At 47.5% G+C, this 16,476-nt stretch overlaps 1 long non-coding RNA gene across 8 annotated transcripts in view; it reads right to left on the reverse strand.

Moving 5' to 3' along the window:
* The window catches only part of LOC129383518 (uncharacterized), a 46,509-nt gene that overhangs the window by 17,341 nt on the left and 12,692 nt on the right, over positions 1 to 16,476 (reverse strand). For 5 of the 8 annotated variants that reach the window (XR_011895304.1, XR_011895297.1, XR_011895301.1 and 2 more), the window contains one exon: positions 13,281 to 13,358. This is a non-coding gene — a long non-coding RNA (uncharacterized lncRNA). The other 3 variants (XR_011895302.1, XR_011895303.1, XR_011895298.1) reach the window with 3 other exon arrangements.

Raw genomic sequence — 16,476 nt, forward strand, 5'->3', positions numbered from 1 at the left:
CGCCCTGCAGGAGACGCGCTATGCGGGAAAAACATCAGGGGACGCGCGAGAGTCACGCATCCCCACATCCCCCCAACCTTAAATCACTTCTTATTCCGGCGAAACATGTGACACGGTCTAACATTAACCCGTGCTTCGCGAACAAGATAGTACATGCAACAGTGGCCGCGCTGAGGAAATGTCCACACGCTGTCCATAACATGCGAGCCGACTGTCCTTGGGGTACACCGCTGGCGTCCGCCGGTCACAGCAGCAGCTTTGCGACTCGACGGCACGATCCCAGGCCAGGACTCCGGAGACGACGACGCAGTAGTCTGTACGAGCAAGCGTCGCTCGCGCCGACGCGCCCTGCTGGCAAGAGCCGCCGTAGCTGTCGGTGACCGCTGGCTCCTTTGTCCACCGCCGAGGGTTTGTGAGCTGGATGCAGGAGGCCGCCGAAGTCGCTGCACCGAACCGGCCACAGCATCATCATCGCCCGGGGTGGCTCAATCGTAGTCCGGAGCAGCAGCGCAGACGATGTGCAGGTGACAGCAAGCCAGGGGTGACTCCAATCACGCTGCGTACCCTCAAAACACTCGGCAAACACTAAAGTAGTGCAAGGGTGAGGAATTCTGCATGCGCATCGCCCACGTGGTACGATGTTCAACTCGGCTAGCAAAAGATCGGGCAGCTACTCAGATGCTAAGTTCAAGTGAACGAAGCTCGCTTCCTTGAGCCGAACGAGTAATTTCAATTCGTGCGAGGCTAAATAGAATGAGGGAAGCAAATTGCAACGCCTCAACGCCACGGTCCACCAGGTTGTGTCCCTCCACGTGCGACAGGCAGCTTCGTGAAGCCTTAGGCCTAAAGCGTCGCTACTCTGACAACAACCGGCATCCAAAAACAACACCCAAAATGAGCGCAAAACAGGCAGCCGCGAGGAGACGTCAGCTCTGTGAGGTGTTCCTACTCCGCTCGGTGCACACAGCATCCGAGTTGACGGCGCCCACCGTCCCAGACGGTGTCGGAGCACCCGGTGCCAGGCCGCAATACCAGTCAGCCCGTCGTGGCACCCGTGGCCCGCGGCCACCCGGCTCCCAGAGCCGCGACTTCATCCGAGTCAAAGAGATAGAAGAAGCTATTTACATAAGAAATTCGGGCCACCCACGAGGCTTCCGTACTCACTCGCTTCAGGCTTGCACTGCTCCGCGGGCGCTCAGCCTCGCTTTCCCAGGATGCAGACCACGTGGCTCTCTTACTGACGAATGTCATAAAAAAAAAACACTTGCGAAAAGGCTTAGCATGTTGACATGTTCAAACACACTACAGCCACCGCCGCTTCGCTCAAGAAAGCACGCCGCCGACGCTAGCGATCAAAATCCACGCTAGGCCTACGCTTCGGTTCGAACAAAGGTCTCGAACGAAGCAAAAAAAATATCGTCCTATGCCCCAAGAGGTCCACGTTGGGCAGCCAGATGTGGGAGATATGTGGGTTTCTCCTCCGTACTCTTGGGACAAAGGAACGACAACACAGTAGTGCAAACAGTCACAAGGGCATTTATTGCACCTTTCATAGATCAATGCCTGCTAGCCGAGTTGCTATCCCCAAAACATGCCGATGGGCGCGCGACAAATCTAGAAGTCCGACTTACCGCGACCGCATTGCGAGCGAATATGTTCGCCCCATGCTGGATCCCAACGCCTGCTCGTTCGCGTGTACAGTCACGCGAATGGTGGCACGTTCGAAGGCGGCCACGCGAGATGGTCTCGCAGAAGCATGGTCGGCGCACGCTCGGGCGGCACGTCCGCTCCCGCTCGCTTCCCGAACCCCAAAGGGCCAGCGCCTTCCTTTCGGCGCCCAAGTAACCTCGCCTGTCGGCGGCGTTAGCAGCGCAACACTAGCGCCATCTCTCGCACTGCGCTTCAACCACTCCGAGCGCCAGGCCACGCGGCGGGCGAAGCCGCCCTGCAGGAGACGCGCTATGCGGGAAAAACATCAGGGGACGCGCGAGAGTCACGCATCCCCACAACTTAGATTTAGGTGCACGTTAAAGACCCCAGTTGGTCGAAATTTCCGGAGTCCCACACTACTGCATGCCTCATAATCATAAAGTGGTTTTGGCACGTAAGACCCCATAATTTAATTTTTCTTACTTTTGTAAACAAACCACAACACTTATTAGGCTTCTTGGTGCTTGTGCTGTAACAGGAGAGAGTATGTATGTGTGTAAATAAAGAAATACATATCATGCCATGTTACAGTGGCCCCTTTCCACTGCTGGTATGCTTCACCACAATACATTGCATAAGCTTCTTCCAGTAGCAAGCTATATTCCAGCAAAGTTGACGCTTGAAAACCGGCATTATACAACATTTTTGACAATGGTCGTGCCTTCCGCACTTTGAAGGCAAAGCATTTCAGCATCCGAAATTTCAGCTGTCCTTATAATCAATTGCCTCTATGGGGTACGTGGCGGTGTTGCAAAGATACCCAAATTCTCATGCATGCCCGAAAAATAGTTTGTTGGTTGTATTTCTGCTTGGTAATGAAGACGGCTAGGACAGTGCACATTAGTGACACAACAGTGGCCAAATGCTCAGATTCTTTTAAGTAGAGTGCTGTGTGCTTTTATGATTTCGGTGAAGTTAGCATCTCAATGTGCCATACACACACCTGCAAATTATCTATTTAATAAACTCACGCACACAAAATAGCACTATAATGAGAAATGCATAGTGTTTTAGCTGTTCCCTGCAGAATGTTTTCTGACAACTGCTGTGATAATGGATGGATGGATAACTTTCTTGAGGTCCGTCGGTACGCACGATTACTATGCAGCGGGCCGCTCCCACGTCGGGACAGAGAGGCCATGCCTCTCCGCTGCCTCGCGGGCCTGATGGACAGCCCAGAGCTGTGCTTCAAGGTCCGAGCTGTGTAGAGCTCGGTCCCACTCACCCCTGTGGTTCTGGCGCCAGGGGGCAAGCCCAGAGCATGTGATCAAGGCTAGCTATATCTTTACAGTAGCGACTCGCATTGTGAGGGTGCGCATCCGGAAAGATTCTGTGCAGGAAGGCCAGGCATGGGTAGGTGCCCGTCTGAAGCCACCTGTACGTGACTTCTTGTGCTTTATTGAGTGCTTTGTGCGGTAGCGGCACGGTTCTCTTGACTAACTTATAAAGCTGGGTGAGATCGTTGTAAGTGACGAGGGGATCGCGCTCGCTTGCCCATCCTGCCAAGAGGAAGTCCGGGCTCGCACGGTGAGTTAGAGCTCGTGCGGTCTCGTGTGCTGTGTCGTTGAGGTTAGGGAGCAGCCATTGGAGGAATGGTCCCATGTGTGCCGGGAACCAGTTGACATAGTGTGGGGTGAGGTGATGAGTACCAAGTATTCTGCCGACTGTCCAGGATATGCTCCCTGTTTCGAAGGACAGAATTCTAGGAGTGCAAGGCTGATGGCCGCCTGCTTGGCCACCTTAGGACTATCAGTGCGGACCGTGCACGCGTTGATGACCATGCCATCTTTGTTGACCACCGCTGCTACATAGGCTCGTTTGCCAGGATATTTAGCTGCGTCCGTAAAGCAGCATGCTTTCCCGGAGGCGGCTGCCTGTCAGAGTGCTTTGGCTCGATCAAGTCTGTCGGTATTGTGCTCTGGGTTCATATTCCTGGGCAGAGGGGCTGCCCTGATCTTTTTCCTCTTGTCGGGTGTTAGCCCGTGGCTGTTACACTCGATCTCCCAAAGCGCAACACCAATTTCTCGTAGGATCCACCTGCCCGCAAGTGTGCTGGACAGCCTAGTGATCTGTGCCCGTTCCTGTGCCTCCGCTATGTCGCTCGGCGTGTTGTACATGCTTAATGCGTCCAGTGCTTGTGTGCATGGGTAGACCCATGGCTCTCTTGGCGACCTTACGCAGGAGCGTTTCAAGCTTGTCTCTCTCCACTTTGGACCAATAGTGCATGGCCACGATGTACATGAAGTGACTGATTACAAAGGCCTGTGCAAGTCTAAGCAGGCTGTCCTCCTTGAGCCCGTGATGCCGGTTGGCTACTCGTCTCAGAAGGCGTGTGGCGTTCTCAGCCTTCGTGGTGAGCTTAGCAACTGCGATGGTGTTCGAGCCGTTCACCTCTATTGTCATGCCCAACATCTTGATGTGACCGACCACCGGAATGGGAAATCACAAAATATGCTGCTGGCGTAAAGGCTGTCCAGTAAAAACCACAAAAGCATGCAAACATGCACATGCTGCTTCTTACCATTTTACAGGCAGCCATGAGAAGGTAGAAGCGGGTGACTAGATCATGTAACCGTCTCCTTGATAAAAACAGTGTATCTAGACAGTGAGACATATATCTCCCACTTTTTTGATTCATACATAATGCTTGTTTGCTTTCAAAGTTCACTTTTTAAGAACAATATCTGATCACGAATATACTCTTAATGCTTCACACACAAAACAATTTGTTACCTTGCTGTGTCCATGAAAGGGTTGTATTAAGAATAATTTTTTGGCAACCTTGTTGACAGTTCGACAGCATCATTCAGTAAATCCTTAACAGGCCCTCTGCAACACTTTTTCAAGAAGGAAAACCAACCTACTGAGTTCAACACATGCGATTTTACATTTTATCACAATCTTAATGCAGCTGGCACATCTGGGTTCAAGCTCATATAGTGTTAACTTAGGCCAGTTGGCAAATGTCGCAGCACTTCATTTGTCTCCTTATGTCCTGTGTGTTATGTTTTTTATTCAAGCTCATACTTCTGAGCAGCAAGCAAAATGCAGTTGACTTCATTCCATTAATTCGACTGTGACGGGACCGACGAGACAGACTGAATTATCTGGTGGGTCAAATTTAAGAAGGTGCAGAAGAAATGCCGACACACACGACTGATTTATTTGCCATGGTTTATGTACAGATTCTATATATATATATATATATATATATATTCATCTCATCTATGGAATCGCATGCGCGCGCTGTTTCTTTGTCTCTGCGTGTAGTACAGTTAAGAGAGCCAGTTTAAGGGCGGAGAAGAAGAAAGAAGAGAAAAGCAAAAAAACTGCAGCGCCGTGGTTTTAAAGCGCACCCGTGGTAGAGAAACGGAATGCGATATAAGCGTGCGTAGCCATGATACGCACACGACAAACTGCCTTAAAATATTTAGACTTGAGGGAAAGCTTCGTTAGCAAACGATAGCACGGCAATCAGCACTCGAATATAATTATAACCCTAATACTAATTGTAAATATTCATCTCATCTATGGGATCTAATGCGCGCGCTGTTGCTTTGTCTCTGCGTGTAGTAGTTGAGAGAGCCAGTTTAAGGGGGAGTAGTTGGAAGGCATACTTTATAGGAAAAATGGCCGCTCAAGGAGAAGAGCGAACTCGAGCGGCTTTAGAGGCTAGGAAAACTGCCTTAAAATATTTAGACTTGAGGGAAAGCTTCGTTAACAAACTATAACACGGCAATCAGCACTCGAATACGACGAGAGAAATTACTGAGACGTGGAAAATTGCCTTAAAAAAAAATCTGGTTTGCTAGACAAATGCTTGTATGTATTGAACCTCTTAAAAGATGAGGGGTGAAATATGCGCTCACCGAGAGGGCATCTTCAGCACGAGACATCCCCAAGGCACCTTACAGAGATGTGGAGAGCTTCGCGGCCGGCGGAGAGAGAGCTTCGTTCCGGCCGCGAAGCTCTCCACATCTCTGTAAGGTGCCTTGGGGATGTCTCGTGCTGAAGATGCCCTCTCGGTGAGCGCATATTTCACCCCTCATCTTTTAAGAGGTTCAATACATACAAGCATTTGTCTAGCAAACCAGATTTTTTTTTAAGGCAATTTTCCACGTCTCAGTAATTTCTCTCGTCGTATTCGAGTGCTGATTGCCGTGTTATTGTTTGTTAACGAAGCTTTCCCTCAAGTCTAAATATTTTAAGGCAGTTTTCCTAGCCTCTAAAGCCGCTCGAGTTCGCTCTTCTCCTTGAGCGCCCATTTTTCCTATAAAGTATGCCTTCCAACTACTCCCCCTTAAACTGGCTCTCTCAACTACTACACGCAGAGACAAAGCAACAGCGCGCGCATTAGATCCCATAGATGAGATGAATATATACAATTAGTATTAGGGTTATAATTATATTCGAGTGCTGATTGCCGTGCTATCGTTTGCTAACGAAGCTTTCCCTCAAGTCTAAATATTTTAAGGCAGTTTGTCGTGTGCGTATCATGGCTACGCACGCTTATATCGCATTTCGTTTCTCTACCACGGGTGCGCTTTAAAACCACGGCGCTGCAGTTTTTTTGCTTTTCTCTTCTTTCTTCTTCTCCGCCCTTAAACTGGCTCTCTTAACTGTACTACACGCAGAGACAAAGAAACAGCGCGCGCATGCGATTCCATAGATGAGATGAATATATATATATATATATATATATAGAAAACTATTAGTCATAGCTCTCGTAGTATAGCCCTCTGGGCAGTTTCCTTTTTTTTTTCAAAAGTAGTCCTATAAGGGTTATTATAATTACACGAAGGTGTAATTATAAGGTGTAACCGACTACCGCGGACAACATGAGTCTCTTTCCACGTAAGTGTGAGGCTCGGAGCAGGAGCTGTGGCGCTTGAAAGTAGCCTGGGGCCTGACGAACCAACCGACTGAGCTATCTTTCCGGGCAACATCGAAGGGTCACGAGTTCAAATCACCTGTTATGTTCCTTTTTTTTTCCGCCCCTTTTTCTTTCTTTTTTTTTTCTTTCTTTTAATGTCTTTTCCTTTATTTTATCACTGTACGGGAACCCTCCTAAAAAAAAAGAAAAAAAAAAGAAAGATATATATCTTCAAATATGTATGGCCTCACACTCACATGTGCAGGTCATAAATACCAGGTTCTCTAGCCGAGTGCCATCCATGCGGTATAACCGAGCTCAGATTGGTCCACCTTGACTGACCAAGTAGGGCACCACTGTAGGTTAAATGAGGCGTACAACTCCTGCGGGACCCGCCGTGGTTGCTCAGTGGTTATGGTGTTAGACTGCTGAGCACGAGGTCGCGGGATCGGACCCCGACCACGGCGGCCGCATTTCGATGGGGGCGAAATGCGAAAACACCCGTGTACTTAGAATTAGGTGCACGTTAAAGAACCCCAGGTGGTCGAAATTTTCGGAGTCCTCCACTACGGCGTGCATAATCAGAAAGTGGTTTTGTCACGTAAAACCCCATAAATTAATTTTTAATTTATCTCCTACGGGGACGGTAGAGTATCCGTCTCCAGTGCAAGAGGACCGTGATTCAAATCCCGGTGCCGCGCTATTCTCCACCGGAAAATACAAAAAAAAAAACCGTGTGTTGAGAAAATTGCACAAACAGGCCTGGAGTGCGGCCTGATCCCGGTGACCAGAACCGGTAACGCACTCTCTCACCAGAGCAGGATTGGCCACCCTGGTGCAGTACTTGGCCACAACCTCCTATATGAATACAACAATCGAACCCCGGCCCTCAGTCCCCAGCAGCCGCGAAACAACTGACCACGGCGGCGGTCAGATCTGTGACGCTGCAGAGGGTGCTAAGAATACCTGGCTCCGGACAGGCCGCCATTGGAATCTGAACCTGGCAACGTTTAACGTTAGAACGCTATCTAGTGAGGCGAGTCTAGCAGTGTTATTGGAGGAATTAGAGGGTACTAAATGGGATATAATAGGGCTCAGTGAGGTTAGGAGGACAAAAGCAGCATATACAGTGCTAAAAAGCGGGCATGTACTGTGTTACCGGGGCTTAGCGGAGAGACGAGAACTAGGAGTCGGATTCCTGATTAATAAGGAAATAGCTGGTAACATACAGGAATTCTATAGCATTAACGAGAGGGTGGCATGTCTTGTTGTGAAACTTAATAAGAGGTACAAAATGAAGGTTGTACAGGTCTACGCTCCTACATCTAGTCATGATGACCAGGAAGTCGAAAGCTTTTATGAAGACGTAGAATCGGCGATGGGTAAAGTCAAAACAAAATACACTATACTGATGGGCGACTTCAATGCCAGGGTAGGCAAGAAGCAGGCTGGAGACAAGTCAGTGGGGGAATATGGCATAGGCTCTAGGAATAGCAGAGGAGAATTATTAGTAGAGTTTGCAGAACAGAATAATATGCGTATAATGAATACCTTTTTCCGCAAGCGGGTTAGCCGAAAGTGGACGTGGAGGAGCCCGAATGGTGAGACTAGAAATGAAATCGACTTCATACTCTGCGCGAACCCTGGCATCATTCAAGATGTAGACGTGCTCGGCAAGGTACGCTGCAGTGACCACAGGATGGTAAGAACTCGAATTAGCCTAGACTTGAGGAGGGAACGAAAGAAACTGGTACACAAGAAGCCAATCAATGAGTTAGCGGTAAGAGGGAAACTAGAGGAATTCCGGATCAAACTACAGAACAGGTATTCGGCTTTAACTCAGGAAGAGGACCTTAGTGTTGAAGCAATGAACGACAATCTCATGGGCATCATTAAGGAGTGCGCAATAGAAGTCGGTGGTAACGCCGTTAGACAGGAAACCAGTAAGCTATCGCAGGAGACGAAAGATCTGATCAAGAAACGCCAATGTATGAAAGCCTCTATTCCTACAGCTAGAATAGAACTGGCAGAACTTTCTAAGTTAATCAACAAGCGTAAGACAGCGGACATCAGGAACTATAATATGGATAGAATTGAACAGGCTCTCAGGAACGGAGGAAGCCTAAAAACAGTGAAGAAGAAACTAGGAATAGGCAAGAATCAGATGTGTGCGTTAAGAGACAAAGCCGCAATATCCTTACTAATATGGACGAGATAGTTCAAGTGGCTGAGGAGTTCTATAGAGATTTATGCAGTACCAGTGGCACCCACGACGATAGTGGAAGAGAGAATAGCCTAGAGGAATTCGAAATCCCACAGGTAACGCCAGAAGAAGTAAAGAAAGCCTTAGGAGCTATGCAAAGGGGGAAGGCAGCTGGGGAGGATCAGGTAACAGCAGATTTGTTGAAGGATGGTGGTCAGATTGTTCTAGAGAAACTGGCCACCCTGTATACGCAATGCCTCATAACCTCGAGCGTACCGGAATCTTGGAAGAACGCTAACATAAGCCTAATCCATAAGAAACGCGACGCCAAAGACTTGAAAAATAATAGACCGATCAGCTTACTGTCCGTTGCCTACAAAGTATTTACTAAGGTAATTGCAAATAGAATCCGGAACACCTTAGACTTCCGTCAACCAAAGGACAAGGCAGGATTCTGTAAAGGCTACTCAACAATAGATCATATTCACACTATCAATCAGGTGATAGAGAAATGTGCGGAATATAACCAACCATTATATATAGCTTTCATTGACTACGAGAAAGCGTTTGATTCAGTCGAAACCTCAGCAGTCATGGAGGCATTGCGGAATCAGGGTGTAGACGAGCCGTATGTAAAGATACTGAAAGATATCTATAGCGGCTCCACAGCCACTGTACTCCTCCATAAAGAAAGCAACAAAATCCCAATAAAGAAAGGCGTCAGGCAGGGAGATACGATCGCTCCAATGCTATTCACAGCGTGTTTACAGGAGGTATTCAGAGACATGGATTGGGAAGAATTGGGGATAAGAGTAAATGGAGAATACCTTAGTAACTTGCGCTTCACTGATGATATTGCCTTGCTTAGTAACTCAGGGGACCAACTGCAATGCATGCTCACTGATCTGGAGAGGCAGAGCAGAAGGGTGGGACTAAAAATGAATCTGCAGAAAACTAAAGTAATGTTTAATAGTCTCGGAAGAGAACAGCAGTTTACGATAGGTAGCGAGGCACTGGAAGTGGTAAGAGAATACATCTACTTAGGACAGGTAGTGACGGCTGATCCAGATCATGAGAGTGAAATAATCAGAAGAATAAGAATGGGCTGGGGTGCGTTTGGCAGGCATTCTCAAATCATGAACAGCAGGTTGCCACTATCCCTCAAGAGGAAAGTGTATATCAGCTGTGTCTTACCAGTACTCACCTACGGGGCAGAAACCTGGAGGCTTACGAAAAGGGTTCTGCTGAAATTGAGGACGACGCAACGAGCCATGGAAAGAAGAATGATAGGTGTAACGTTAAGGGATAAGAAAAGAGCAGATTGGGTGAGGGTACAAACGCGGGTAAATGACATCTTAGTTGAAATCAAGAAAAAGAAATGGGCATGGGCCGGACATGTAATGAGGAGGGAAGATAACCGATGGTCATTAAGGGTTACGGACTGGATTCCAAGGGAAGGAAAGCGTAGTAGGGGCGGCAGAAAGTTAGGTGGGCGGATGACATTAAGACGTTTGCAGGGACAACATGGCCACAATTAGTACATGACCGGGGTAGTTGGAGAGGTATGGGAGAGGCCTTTGCCCTGCAGTGGGCGTAATCAGGCTGATGATGATGATGATGATGTACAGATTCTAACATGCCCCAAAGTGAAACACACGCCCGCTGTCTGTGTGTCCAAAGTGTAAACTAGCATAGAAAGGACAAAAGCCCCTAAAATGAAAGAGAAATCAAATGCGCACACAATTTTTATTTTAAAAAAATGGAGAAGGGTCTGATGTGTTGCACATTGCAACCAGTTTTCCAAAATGAGCTTCGCCGCAGTACATCGGTGTTATGCGGTAAAGCATACAAAAATCGCCAAGGAAGTTTTGTTAAGCACGACACATTAGAAATGGGTAAATACCGCAATCAGACGTTTCGATCTGTGATTATTGCTTCGAGCTCCTCCTGGGCAGGCGAAAAATAGGCATTTCCTGCAGGAGATAAAGTCTGTTTAACACATTCACTGTCCTCTAAGGTATGTCACCAAAGGGGTCGCTTATTGGGTTCACTGTAGGGGTCAGGATGCATGCCGACTACTCAAGTTGGAATTATTGGGTGAAGGCCTATTTTAGTATCAAAATAACTAAAGTTTGGACCTATAGAAATGCACGTGTGCCGGCTGGGACTTTCAGCCGGGCTCAAATTAATAGGAGTCTGCTGTTCTGCAGCCACTGAGCACTGCAGCATTCCAATATTCTGCTATGTCTAGTAGGAGATACATTCTTGCTGCAAAGTCCACTGCCGTATGGTACAGTCGACTTCTGTTAATTCGACTCCGGGTAATTCAATCCTGGCCGGCGGTCATACATTTCTACAGTCCCGAATCTCTTATTTTGATTGTAAAATTGGCCTTCGCGGGATAGTTTGAACTTGAGCAATGACTCGCTGTTGACCCCTATGGTGAACCCAATAACGACCCCTTTAGTGGCAGCACGTCTACCTCGGCAATGCTTAGGAAACAATGTATGCATTCAACAGCTGTGATCGCGTGTCGACAACTCCCATTTATGCCTGCCCTAGGAAACTTTTCAAGCAAGAACCATATATTACAACATTTAATTACGGTATTTACCCGATTCTAATGTGTGCCTCATATGTTAGCACTAGTAGAATGCAAGAATTGTACACTTTTCTTTTCAATTACAGTGGTAAGCTCCCAGCCATAATTCGGTAATGCCTGCCATATGCATTCCAACCCATTTTTATTCTTAAGTAAATTTCCTTTTCATGATCAGGGTCCCTTGAGAGCAACTGACCTAGGTAAAATTACTCCTGTACAGACTCTAAAGGCTGACTGGCGATGTGAATTCTTGAACATTGTCTTCTGCATATTAATCTTCAAACCCACTAACACTTTTTTGGTTAAGGTCCTCAATCACTAATAATTTGTCCCCACTGTTGCTCAGATATTCACCATTGATCCGCATTCCGAATGTGCTGCAACTGCAGATTTGAAATGGCCTTAATCAAAGCCAGGACAAGAATAGGAAAGACCATTGCATTGAGGAATGACCAGGAAAGGAACAGTGCCACCGCCTCTTTGAAGGAGCTTGAGCTCAAAAAGCAAAGTGTTGGCTGATGCTGAGATGCAGGTTGCCCACATCCAAACCAAAATAAACCCCTTAAAGCAGTGAAACGCAACACTGAGGCATGCGCAGGCTGAGAGTATGTCAGGACAGTTGAGGTTGACTTTCCAGTTGTTTGGAGAATCTCACTTGTGACAAAGTTCGGGCATAATACCAATGAGCTTGCGATCAGTTGATACAAATAGCTCTATTTGCTTTTGTATGCATTATCCGGATTGGAGCGGTCGTAGTTGTCGGGAGGACCTTGGGACGACAGGGCTAGGTGAGCAGGGTTTATTTGCAGGATTTATATTTAAAACATGATATACATCGCCAGTCTAGCGTGACTCCCACATGGAGCACGCAAGACGACGCATACAGCAAACAGCTTACGAGCACACAGCTCACTAGTACATTTCGAGCATGACAACGAGCACTCAGCTCATGACGACAAGCACACCCTAGCAGCCGGCAAACGCTGCATATAAGCACTTGTTCCCCCCTTGATTCCCAGTGGACGGAAACGTTCGTCCAGTCATCGTTCGACGTCACCGTAGATGACCCGCCCTTTTGGAGGAGGGCTCACAAACACGTGTTGCACAGGTTTCAGTGCCGCACACACACACAGGTGTAAAGGTCCGGAGCCGACGTCAGAGGGCTTCGTAGAACTCTGCTCCGTCAAGGGTGGCGCTGCCGAGTACCACATTCCTGAGCTGACCCCGCGCCACGTGGCTGCCGGTTATCCGCAGTTCTCTGAAGTGCGCCCCGTCTGGTTGGATTGGAACACGTGCAGCGGGCTGAAATAGCTGGCACGTTCCCACCCCGTACGGCCATTCCTAACAGCATCTCTTTTTATTCGCATTTTAATATGTTCGACTCTATTTGCCGTGAGCTAGACCACTTTTTTTACAGCAAAGCTGTCTATGGCTAGGATCTGGCGGATTGCATCCGCGCATAGACCAACAATTTTTCATACGGTGGGCCGATACCGAAGATAGTGCAATATCAGGCGGACCCGAGGCAGAAGTGAAGCAGGCATTAAGCACTCCCCATATGTGGGCTGATCCCGAAGGTCGTGAAATGCCAGTCCAACCTGCGGCGGAGATGAAGCAGGCTTTAAGCACTCCCCACACACGGGCCAATCCCATAGGTAGTGCAATACCAGGCCGACCCGCGGCGGAGGTGCAGTTCACCATTAAGGGGCCCACATACACAGCTTCGCTGGTCATCCTTCACAGAGTAAAAAGGCACCAAGTATTTTTCGAAGATATTTTAGTAGCTGTGCATTTTACAAACCCCTCTTTTCAGTTTTCTAATTTGAATAAAATAAACACTACTCCTTACTGTTCAAACTGGATTGTTGTTTTTATTTTTTTAACATGCTTACCAGAGAGTGACAGCATCAGGTGACATGGTGTTAGCCCATCTTGACATAAAACAAAGTTCTGTGAAACTTGGCGAAAACCTGAAAAAATCAGGGAATTTGAAAATGTCAACTTGGTAGACACGTTCTTCTAAGCATGCAGTATGGCACATAAGATTGGAGGTTAACAAAGAATCTCGAGAACATGTTAAGGACCGCACAAAGAGCAATGCAATGATAAATGTTAAGAGACAGAAAGAGAGCGGTGTGGATCAAAGAGCAAACGGGGATGGTCGATATTCTAGTAGACATTAAGAGGAAAAAATGAAGCTGGGCAGGCCATATAATGCTTAGGGTAGATAACCAGTGGACCATTAGAGTCGCAGAATGGGTGCCAAGGGAAGGGAAGTTCCATAAAGGATGAAATTTGAAAGCACAAGTTCGCATCAGCTAGTGCAAGACAATGATAATTGGAGATTGCAGGGAGGCACCTTCATCCTGCATTGAACTTTAAAATAGGATGATGAATGCGTGCAACTCTTTAAAAAGAAATTTGGGCCGGAAATAGCTGCACAGTTCACCAAGACACGAAACCAAATTTGTATGCTTTGCCACTAACACGGATGTATTCCAGCGATGCTAACTTATGAAAAGCGGCCACCATTGTGCAATCATCTATTTCATTGTTGGAACAGCTTGCGAAACGTAGCATGATGTGTTGGAAGGAGCCCTGTAACTTTTTTTCTTTATAGCCGGCTATATGATGCACATGCTGAATTTTTTATAATTAATGCTAGGTGATATGCAAACTAAGCAGTAATTTTATGCAGTATTAAAACGTACCTTAGTGTAACAGTACAATGAGAGATGTAATCAAGAATTTGTATGTATGCACATTTGAGTGCGCATGCTGTTAGATATGGGACGTTTTCCTGAGCCTACTTCGAGTTCACCAGACCACATCGAATCGCGCCACACCTAATTAAGGAGCGCAGAAGCACATCTACCACATTCCCGAGGCGCGGCATGTCCAAACCCACTGCTTGACTCTTCCTGAAAGTGTAGCGGGAGCCTGGCACGGTTCCAGGTAACTTAGGTCCCGAGCAAAGCTGCTTTGCAGCTCTGAAAAGTCGCTCGAAGACAACCAGTCTCCCCCCATCCGCCTATTGTGACGGTGCTTGCAAGCCGCGAGGCAACGATGGCCGTAATGCACCGTGAAGCCCTGGGAGCAATCCCCACCGTCCACCTTTGTGACGGCAGTTGCAGATTAGGAAGGCAATACCGCAGACAAGTAGTCCCTCCGACAACTGGAGCCCAAGGAGCGACCCTCTGAGCCGAATGTGACTTGCACTTGCACGGGCACCTACCATTGGCCGAAAATGACGCCACCTGAGCGGGCTCGCTGATTGGCCGAACGTGACTTCGAGACACCGAAGGGGTTAAAAGCCAGAGATTGGGAGCACCAGAGCATTCCTTCATTCATTTCTTTCGAGCTTCTTGTCACGGGCTGCAGCGTCCGAGTTGCTGCCGGCCCGTAATGACTTTAGGACTTAATTTCTTTGTACTCTCACTGTAAATAATGTAAATGAACCTCCAGTTTTCATCTCAAAGTTCTGCTCAACCTCGGCAAACTCCCGCACCCAACGGCAAGGTCCGAAATCTGGGGGACAGCAACTGGAATTGTCCTCCAGATCCAACAATACATGCGCGCTGTCATCCTTGAGTGCGCACAGACGTGAAACTGGTGCACTGGTCTCAGTGCAGCTTGGTAGCTCATAGTTTGTGAGGGGATTCGTAATGGCAATGCTCCACCACGTCACAATGCAGCAGTCAACACTGAAGAAAAGAAATGCTAATCTTACCGACGCTGCACATGCTCAACAAGCCAATGAGAGTGCTGACACGTGACCTTGAAGCTCGCCAGATCCATCACCTTAATTTGTGCGTCGTACATGACTGCATAATCAACATTTAATCATCAATTTATTTCAACTACCATGTACGTCGATGTTGCTTCTGTAGTGTTGATACATTGTTGACACCCCCCCCCCCTTTTTTCTTCAAGGATACCTCTGACAGTGAAAAATAACATTGTGAATGTCCACATCAACAGGAACTGGCATAAGATGCAACCATTTGCGACCTTTTTAACAGAAGCTTGTATTGCCTCACTGGTGTCGGTGTTATTGCACTAAAAAAACCCAAGCTGCAGAAAAATAGAAATTGCTTATCAGGCTGCGGATTCGAACCACCGATCCCCGGGTTGCGAGACCACCACGCTAACCGATTCGGCCACTGTCAGTTCATCAAACACTGCCTTTAAGGAGGGTAAGTAGAAGCCGCGCAAGGCATGAGCCAATCACGGGCGTACCCTTCCTCCAGAGGAGGGAAAGGGTGTGTTCGCTCGCCTGACACCTGCAGTTTCCCACACCAGTTCAGGCCCAGCAGTCAGATGGGGAGGCCGCGTTTGATCTGTTCTGCCGAAGAGCAGGCTGCGTTGAAGGAATGGCAGTGGGATCAGGCCACGTGTTGTGCGTTTGACCAAAGAACAGGCAGTGTTTGATTAATGCCACCAGGAACTCGCTCGAAAAAGAGGTCGACAATGACGTGCCGACCTCACCGTGAGGCGTTACAAAGTGCCGCAGATCCCAAGCTTCGCTTGCACCCCGCTTCACAGCAGTGGAAGGGCAGTAACTTTTTTGGCCTCTATCCTTCTGTCATAGTCCAAGCAAGCTCTTGCTAAATAGAATCATTCTTGGCAACTAAAAGTTAGTGTTTAAGTGCAATTAAAGCTTGTCCATGGAACAGTTTCCAGGAGTTCAGAATTTCACAATATGTAGAATACCATTTTGTTGGCAAGTACTATGGCAGAGGTAGCGACTGAAAGAGCCAGTATTCAGTAAACAAATTTGGCCTAGTCTAGTTTAGAGTAATTGGCAAAGATACCTGTTTTTGCAGACTTATTCTAAGTGAAGGTTTAGCGCTACAGGACTGTGTGCTCGTTTCATTCCAACTACATCTGCCCAACTGATGCCATTATAGATTAACATTACTGAATATATTCTGTAATCACATTATTTATTCATGAATTAAACTTGCGCAGGTAACATGTATGTACCGTCAAAAAGAGTAGATTTGAGAGCGATTATACAGCTAGCAACGTACTGCAAAAGTAAAAGGTCACAAAGCGAATTTGTTCTCGTGAAAAAAGCATAACATT

Source organism: Dermacentor andersoni, chromosome 6, assembly GCF_023375885.2.
Source record: "Dermacentor andersoni chromosome 6, qqDerAnde1_hic_scaffold, whole genome shotgun sequence".
In the NCBI taxonomy this organism is placed as follows: Eukaryota; Metazoa; Arthropoda; class Arachnida; order Ixodida; family Ixodidae; genus Dermacentor; species Dermacentor andersoni.